The following is a 10,049-nucleotide window of genomic DNA, read 5'->3' on the forward strand; positions in this document are numbered from 1 at the left end:
TACTATCTCTTGTTCTGTAAGGTTTTGGTGCTTGATGTTGACACCGAAGTACGTGAATGTGTCTGTTTGAAAAATGTCGAATGTACAAATATAAAGTACGACACATCGAATGAAAATGGAGAGGAACTTGAAAACTTACACAGTGTGCGACAGCATCGAACAGCGCAGGTGGAAGAGATGGTGGAACGATACATTATTCGGCGAATCGACCGGCCTGCCCATGTCCCTGACCTCAATCCCATTGAGCACGTGTGGTATGCGTTGGGGAGACGTATTGCACCACGTTCACATTCACCGACGACCACCCAGTATTTGCGAAGCACGCTAGTAGAGAAATGGAACGCCCTACCACAAGAACTCCTTACCATCCTTACGACAGGATGAGAGAACGGACAAAGCATGCATTGCCGTCCGTGGTGATCACACACCCTGCTAAGAACCTTGTTCCCCCTTTGGTAATGTCCGGGGGACCGATATAAAGCGCCGTGACTTACACTATGTGATCAAAAGTATCCGGACACCTAGCTGAAAATGACTTGCAAGTTCGTGGCGCCGTCCATCGGTAATGCTGAAATTCAACATGGTGTTGGCCCACTCTTAGCCTTGATGACAGCTTCCACTCTCGCAGTCATACGTTCAATCGGGTGCTGGAACGTTTCTTGGGGAATGGCAGCCCATTCTTCACGGAGTGGTGCATTGAGGAGAGGTATTGATGGCGGTCGGTGAGGCATGGCACGAAGTCGGCGTTCCAAAACATTCCTAAGGTGTTCTGTAGGATTCAGGTCAAGACTCTGTGAAGGCCAGTCCATTACAAGGATGTCATTGTCGTGTAACCACTCCGCCACAGGCCGTTTATTATGAACAGGTGCTCGATCGTGTTGAAAGATTCAATCGCCATCTCTGAATTCCTCTTCAACAGTGGGAAGCGAGAAGGTGCTTAAAACATCAGTGTAGGCCTGTACTGTGTTAGTGCCGCGAAAAACAACGAGGGGTGAAAGCCCGCTCTCCATGAAAAACACGACCGCACCATAACACCACCGCCTCTGAATTTTACTGTAGGCACTACACACGCTGGCAGATGGCGTTCACCGGGCATTCACCATACCCACATCCTGCCATCGGATCGCCACTTTGTGTACCATGATTCACCACTCCACACAACGTTTTTACACGGTTCAGTCATCGAAAGTTTACGCTCCTTACACCAAGCGAGGCGCCATTTGGCATTTAACAGCGTGATGTGTGGCTTATGAGCAGCCGCTCGACCGTGAAATCAAAGTTTTCTCACCTCCCGCCTAACTGTCATATTACTTGCACTGGATCCTGTTGCAGTTTGGAATTCCTGTGCGATTGTCTGGATAGGTGTCTTCCTATTACACATTACGACCCTCTTGAATTGTCGGCGGTCTCTGTCAGTCAACAGACGAGGTCGACCTGTACGCTTTTGTGCTATACGTGTCCCTTCACGTTTCCACTTCACTATCACCTCGGAAACAGTGGACCTAGGGATGTTTAGGAGTGTGGAAATCTCGCGTACAGACGTATGACACAAGTGACACCCAATCACCTGACCACGTTTGAAGTCCATGAGTGCCGCGGAGCGCCCCATTCTGCTCTCTCACGATGTCTAATGACTAGTGAGGTCGCTGATACGGAGTACCTGGCAGTAGGTGGCAGCATAATGCACCTAAATGAAAAACGTATGTTTTTGGGGATGTCCGGTTACTTTTGATCACATAGTGTAAGTGTAGTTTTCGCCTTGGCCAAAAGTGTCATTTCTGTTCGTTTCATTGTGTATTTCTTTCAGTTGAGATCTGTACTATACTGTAGCAGTTCCTACTATGTGTGATCCAAGTTGCATCGAGATACGTAAGTTGGCAGTGACACTTAATGCTGAACTTGCGTTCGTCCTCAGGTTTTGCACATCCGTGTATAATGAAAATACATTGGCCAGTCACAGTAACGTGACCAATTGGCAAAAGCATGAATAACCACCTTGTGCAACGCGAGACCTGCAGGAAGAGGATCAGTGAGATTCTGGAAGGTACCGACATGGATGTGGAGCCATGCTGATTCCAGTGCCGTGGCCAGCTGCACTAGGATTCTCAGTTGAGGTTTCATGGCACGAACAGCCCGATCGAGGTAGTCCCACAGATTCTCGATTGAGTTTTAATCCAGAGGGGGGGCGGGAGGAGGATTGCTGGCTAGCAGACTACTGTTAACTCATCCTGGTGCTCTATGAACCACGCACGTACACTGCGAACTTTATGACACGTTGCATTGTCCTGCTGGTAGATGCCATCGTGTCAAAGAAAAACAAACTGCATTTAGGTGTGGACATGATCCCTAAGGATAGATGCATACATGTGTTGACCGGCATTGCCTTCCATAATGACGATATCAACCATGAAATGTCACAAAAACACTCCCCAGACTGTAATACTTCCTCCTGGTTGCAGGGTGTCAGTATTCAGACTTCCACGTTGTGCACGCTGATGGCCATCTGTCTAATGGAGCATAAGTCGTGATACATCTGAAAAGGCCACCTGGCGCCACTCAGTGGACGTGCAATTGTGGTACTGGCGTGCAAATTCCAGAATTTGTCGTCGATGAACAGCAGGCGGGATAACTGTATGAACCAGACGCCTACTGGAGAGATCCACGCACAGCATCGTTCGCTCAGTGGTCATTGAGGAGACACTGATGGTAGCCCCTCGGTTCATCTGGGTGGTCAGTTCCACAGTTGTTGCACGTCAGCTATCATTCACCCCTGTCATCTATGGCTTGTGCTGCACCACAATTGCTTCAGCGCCTGTTCTGGATAGCGCCATTATCCCATGTACGTAATACTTTTAGCCAAGGCAGCAAGCGAACAGTTTACAAACTTAGCCAGTTCAGAAATGCTCCATTTCCGCATTACAACGACTGCACTATTTTCCGCGTCCTCCCGAAACGCTTTACACAAACATCAAAAAACGTTTCGCATCACCCCGGTTCCCAGAACTCCTGAAGATAAACGTTGACTGTGGATATTGTATCACAGACACAGTCCCTTTGACTGTTCAGAGATGTCACTAAACCCGCCCAAAGATGTAAACAACTATGCATGAGCACCGCGTATTAGACGAAGTGCGTACGACAGCCGATCAGTTCCAGTCATTCCACCAGGAAGGAGGTACACGGCAACGGCTCGTGTTGTCTGTAGTTAACCATGCCTAGAGGGTCAACACAGCGGTTCGATCGCGTCCGTATTGTTACTTTGTGGCAGGAAGTGCTCTCAACAAGGGAAGTGTCCAGGCGTCTCGGAGTGAACCAAAGCAAAGTTTTTCGGACATGGAGGAGACACAGAGAGACAGGAACTGTCGATGACATGCCTCGCTCTGGCCGTCCAAGGGCTACTACTGCAGTGGATGACCGATGCGTGCGGATTATGGGTCGGGGGAACCCTGATAGCAACACCACCATGTTGAATAATGCTTTTCGTGCAGCCACAGGACGTCGTGCTACGACTCAGTATGCGCAATAGGATGCATGATGCGCAACTTCACTCCCGACGTCCATGGCGAGGTACACCTTTGCAACCATGACGACACGCATCGCGGTACAGATGCGCTCAACAACATGTCGAATGGACCGCTCAGGATTGGCATCACGTTCATTTCACTGATGAGTGTCGCATATGCCTTTAACCAGACACTCGTCGGAGACGTGTTTGGAGGCAACCTGGTCAGGCTGAACGCCTTAGACACACTGTCCAGCGAGTGCAGCACGGTGGAAGTTCTCTGCTGTTTTGGGGTGGCATTATGTGGGGTCGACGTACGCCGCTGGTGCTCATAGAAGGCGCCGTAACGGCTGTACGATACGTAAATGCCATCCTCCGACCGATAGTGCAACCATGTCGGCACCATACTGGCGGGGTATTCGTCTTCATGGACGAAACTTCGCGCCACCATCGTGCACATCTTGTGAATAACTTCCTTCAGGATAACAACATCGCTCGACTAGAGTGGCCAGAATGTTCTCCAGCCATGAACCTTATTGAACATGCTTGGGTTAGATTGAAAAAGTCTGTTTATGGGGCGACGTGACCCACCAACCATTCTCAGGGATCTAAGCCGAATCGCCGTTGAGGAGTGGGACAATGTGGACAAACAGTGCCTTGATGAACTTGTGGAGAGTATGCCACGACGAATACAGGCATGCATGAATGCAAGAGGATGTGCTACTGGGTATTAGAGGTACCGGTGTGTACTGCAATGTGGACCACCACCTCTGTAGGTCTCGCTGTATGGTGGTAGAACATGCAATGTGTGGTTTTCAGGAGCAATAAAAAGGGCGGAAATGATGTTTATGTTGATCTCTCTTCCAAAATTATGTAAAGGTTTGGAACTCTTGGAACCAAGGTGATGCAAAACTTCTTTTGATGTGTGCATATACTCCACTCCTTAGCGCTGCCACCTGCCGTGGTGAGTTGTTAAGACGTCGAACATATGCGGAGATCACATTAATGTGACTAGACCGTGTACTGAACTGCCTTGACGGACATAGTTTTTTGCTGGTTACGAGGCATGACCAGTTAAGTGATACGTAACACCACTGAACAGGACCGGTTTATCTCGAACCTAGCGTCACTGCACAGGCTTGCGTTGCCGTCCTCGGCTACGGAGGCGACCCATTTTGAGGCCTAAAGAAGCCTCATATCAACCTAATCCTTCTTTTAGCTAAGGTGTGCCATAATTTTCCTCTCTCCCTGATTAGTCAGTACTTCTTAATTAGTTACCCGATCTACACATTTAGTAAAGATAATTGGTATATACAATCCTTTTTGTTGATGGCGGTCAATTGTCTAACGGCTTCAACCGAGCGGGGTAGCACAGTGGTTAGCAGACTGGACTTGCATTCGGGAGGAAGACTGTTCAAACCCACGTCCAGCCATCCTAATTTAGATCTTCCGTGATTCAAGGCAAGTGCTGGGATGCTTCCCTAATCCCAGCTTGTGCTCGGTCGCTAATGACCTCGATGTCGACGGGACGTTAAACACTAATCTCCTCTTCCACCTCCAGCGGCTCAAACGTTCTCGAGCGTCATCGTAGACCAAACAGAATGGAGCTCCAACAGATAAGATCCCTCATGGGCTAAATAAAATACGACGACAAAAACGCTACCCAGACGGCTAGCCGCCATTGGTAATAGTTTGTTGATTAAGACGGCGCTGCCTTAGAACAGACACCACGCATTCATATAATTGATTCGTCCCGCCACCTTCTTCAATGCGGATGCACAATTACGTCCGATCGCCTGCGGGAATCTGACTAGCGAGCATGGAGGATATGGACAAGGACTGCGGATAGGTGGCGCTAGATGAGAGTGCAGGTCAGCCGAGAGGCATTCTCAAATAGTTCACACAGTGGCGATAAACACTATGTGTAGGTGGTGCAGTGGTTACCCCAACTGCCTCGTAAGCAGGAGATACTGGGTTCAAATCCCAGACCATCACATATTTTCACTCATCGCCGCTGACTCCGCGTAATAACGCTTTGTCACTATCATCAAGAGCAGTACGATTCTGTCCAAGACTTCTTTACGTCGAGTGTGGGGGATTGAAGTACAAGTAGAAGGTCCAAATTCGCTGTCGTCTTCAGATCATCGTCATCATCGGCATTCTGAGAATATGCTGCTCCTTCTGTTGAACGATTATCGATGCATGAAACTAAACGTCAAAGTAGACATATTTTCGTCTCTTTCTCGCAGCTTGATCTGATTCTCTACGAAAACAAATCCGTAAATTGTTCCACTTTTTCTGTACTTCGTGAACTGCAGTTACGTAAATACAATTCAGTTGAAAATAATAGACTTATTAATTATTATTATTATTATTATTATATTATTATTTTGCAGATATCTCTGCCTACTGGGTCTAGTTTCTACAAGCTCTCATTTACATATCTGACTAGAGCATCTACAATACGAGATACTGAAAAATATGTGAACAAATATGAAATTTATTTCAACCACTGTATATGGCAAATAAATAAGAAAATTGACTGGTTGCAAATTGCTAGCCAATTTTATCATCGCACCAATTTTCCAGACGTACCTGGAGCGATTAGCGGCAGGCATATACGGATGGTGCTACCAGAAGATTTCGAATCTTCATATTTTAACTACAAAAAGTTCTTCTCTTGTGATCTCACGGTTTGGGGCGACGCAGATTATAAATTTGTTTACACAGACGTCGGTTCTTGTGGAGCAGTTAATGATTTAGAGTTGTTCAAAACATCTAACGCGCGTAAACGGTTCTCAGGAAACCAACTGAATGTTCCCTCTGGAAGAAAACGGCGCACTTTTTTGCTGTGGGTAACGCGGCCTTTGGGCTAGGAAAAAAAAAACTACGAGTACACCAAGATAATTTTTAACTAACCATCTTACGGTCAATTTTATTTTCGGTATTACGGCCAATAAATGGGGTACTTTTCACCGTCCAGTAGACGTAAATATAAATTTTTTCGTTCGCATTTGTAAAGCATGTTTATGTACAAATAAAAGATGGAATGAAATTCGCAGATACACTCTTACGACTATCCTATGAATAATTTGATTGTTAATGAAAACAACCGAGGATGAAATAATATGACTGACACAGGCAATACTTGAAGTGTAGTTCAAAAAGTCGACATCTGACATTTTGGCTCGAAAATGAGGTACGGTCGTTTCCTGTTTCTTTAACATGAAATGTGTCCAAAAAAGCACCAGTGTTCTGTCCGAACCCTTCTCCTATTTATAAAATAAGCATTGAAATTCGGCGTTATTTGCAGAACTAGACGTAATCTCGTGAGAGAACGTTCCAAGCTCGACATATGCAGTTAGTTGCAAAGTCAGACATTTACCCTGTGCACCACGATAGCATGTAATGTTCCACAACCTGACATCTTTTCATACAACTTTTGTTGCGTAAGGTAAGTGTTACGTATTTTACACAAGTTTGTAACACTGCATCTTTATTGCGCGCTTTGCACTGGACGGAACGTTGACAATCCAGCGCTAAATCAATGTCGTATTATTATACTGCATTATCGGCACTTCCGCTTCTTGTCTGTCGTTTCCCAAACTGACTTGTCGTATTATCTTGAGCTTATAAAATGGAATCTCATGTACTAGACGTGTCACCAGCACCGCCAGAACGCTGAAGGAAGAGAGTCCGTGATACCACAAAATGGACAATATACAGAAAGCAAATAGAAAGGTAAGTGCCAGGTATGGTGTATACTTTATTTTTTGACCTGTTTACGTATGGCTAATACGCTGCATGTTTGTTTGTCTTTTGATTTGTTTTTACTCATTATTGAAAGCACTCAGCGAAAAACAGCCACAGAGCCCCAATTTCTAACCATAAAACAGAAGCTTTCCAATGCAGTCTCTTATCCCTTCGTCATAGAAAGCGTTGTCATAAAATGTTACAGAATGCATTCATCCTTAAATACACAGCAGCTGATCATCCAGGTAGACAGAATAAAATCACAACAGGTAACAAAAACTAGAAAAACTGTCTCCATTAAATATTTTGTAAAAAGAGCAGTGGGATATCCAGGAATGAAATCACTTGTTTTCCTTGTGTGCTGGCAAACTCCTAGGAATCTTGCAAGTCTCAAAGGCTCAGGTACGGCTTGTCTGCAAGCAGCATTTAGAAACTGGGTTACGACCAGTAGAAAAAAGAAGTGATACACTTAGCAAGAAACGTGAGATCAAAAAGGTGGCTATGAAAAATTTAATGGAACAAGTAGGTAATAGAAGTGAACTCCATTACTGCAGAGGTCAGATTAAAGGCCGCCAGTACTTGCAAAGTGATGTGAATGTCACCAAACTCTGGAACATATTCAATGAGTCGGTCGCACGTGATATTGGAATAAACAAGATTTATTTCCGACATAATTTCTGTACGAATTACAATATAGGCTTTGCAAGCCCATCAACTGATGTTTGTTCCACCTGTTTCATGCTGAAAGAAAAAGCAAAGCACCCTAAAACACCCCAAGACAAGTTAGAGGTGCTGACTACTCTGAGTAAAAGAGGCCAAGCTTTCTATGGCGTCTTGCGAAAGGAAGAGACCGATGAACTCACTCTTAGTTACGATTGCCAAAAACAATTTGGTATTGCCGAAAATTTCTAATCAGGCAGCTTATTACTCTCGGCAATAGTACTTATACAATTTCACTATTCGTATTAGTTCATATCATGATCCCCAGAATAAGGACAGTACTTTCATGTATGATTGGCTGGAATCGTGTCGTCCTAAAGGATCCAACGAAATCGCATCGGCACTTTGTGACAGGTTAAACCAGTTTGATCTCTCTGCTATAAAAAATATTAACCTAGTTGCCTATGGCTGCGCAGGACAAAACAAAACCAGCACAATTATTGACATGATTTCCTACTGGATGAGAAATGAAGCATCACAGAATATCGATGAAGTTCAGTTAGTCGTCCCAGTTGTTGGTCACTCTTTTATCCCGGCTGACCGAGTATTCGGAAGAACTGAGAACGAGATAAAGAAAATTATTAAACTGGAAGAATATTTCAATATATTTAACAAATGTGGTTCCCAAAACAAGTGAGGTGTGGACTGTCCAGTTTACGACTGGAAAACAAGCATACAAAGTGTTTTCAAACGACCAAGTGCCTGGCATTTCAAAATGAAATTTTGGCAAGAGAATTACGACAAAAAGGTCGAAAAAAGCAGTTGTAAGAGGTGAGCGGTAGTACAGAAGTGACTTGAATGTATACAGAGGAATACTAAAACGGGGAAGTACACTTTATAACATGTGAAAAACGGAACTTCCCATAGATGCCTCCATCACCAAAAAAGAAAAACTGCGTGATGTTTAGTGATTACTTGGAAAATATTTTGGAGATGGCTGGAGACAAATGGAATCCTTCGTATATTACAGAAATTAAATAGATAGTGTTTATGAGGAGGAGGAGGAAAATGTGCGTCCAGATCCAGACTGTGAATATAATGGGGACATGCAAGTATTGTGCAACTTGTTACTAACTAAAGAAAACATAAAAGAGCCTAAATTGAGGAGACTAACATATGCTATTAAATGTTATTATGTACAACATTCTGAATAAAATGAACATTCATAACTAAAATGTGACATGTGGTTTTATTATAAGTTCCAAAACAAGACAGCTTCATATTTAAGTACCTTATAACCCATAAAATAGGTTCAAAATGTTCAAATGTACGTGAAATCTTATGGGACTTAACTGCTAAGGTCATCAGTCCCTAAGCTTACACACTACTTACCCAAAATTATGCTAAGGACAAACACACACACACACACATGCCCGAGAGAGGACTCGAACCTCAGCCGGGACCAGCCACACAGTCCATGACTGCAGCGCCCAAGACCGCTCGCCTAATCCCGCGCGGCATAAAATTGGTACTTTATTCTATTCGCGGTTATTTATTTTATACCTAGTTATTTTTAATGAGTAAAGAATATAATTTCCATTCATATGAGCACTGTTAACATTGGAATCAGTTTTTTTTTCATTTTTCTAGGAATGACTTAGGAAGCAGATATCGACTTTTGGAACTACACACCCCACTTATTGTCGTGTTTTAGTTCAACACAAAGCTCTGTTTCATTTCCATGCGATGAAGAGTAATGGTGTAAATACTCCTATAACATAAAAACGTAAAACAAAAATATGGGTACATTTATTGTTTTATTTTTTTGATTGTCACATAGACTCTATCCCGAAACAACTGCATCACAGACTCCCAACCGCAGGTATTTTTTTATACTGCTTTAAGCACTTCTTATACAATGCTGGCAGTTTCTTGATCCCATTTGTTAAAATTTCAATCAGTCGTCCGTTATCAGCATCATTTCACCGCCTCACACTGGGTACCGATAAGAGTGACAGGCTAAAAACAAAGTAAACAATCGGCGAGTCTCTGCACTCATAATATTATAGTGTGGCTGTTAAAGCTGCCGGCCGATTGTTGGCAAATAATGAAGTTCTAAAGGAACCAACATAGA

The sequence above is a fragment of the Schistocerca piceifrons genome, chromosome 3 (assembly GCF_021461385.2).
Source record: "Schistocerca piceifrons isolate TAMUIC-IGC-003096 chromosome 3, iqSchPice1.1, whole genome shotgun sequence".
In the NCBI taxonomy this organism is placed as follows: domain Eukaryota; kingdom Metazoa; phylum Arthropoda; class Insecta; order Orthoptera; family Acrididae; genus Schistocerca; species Schistocerca piceifrons.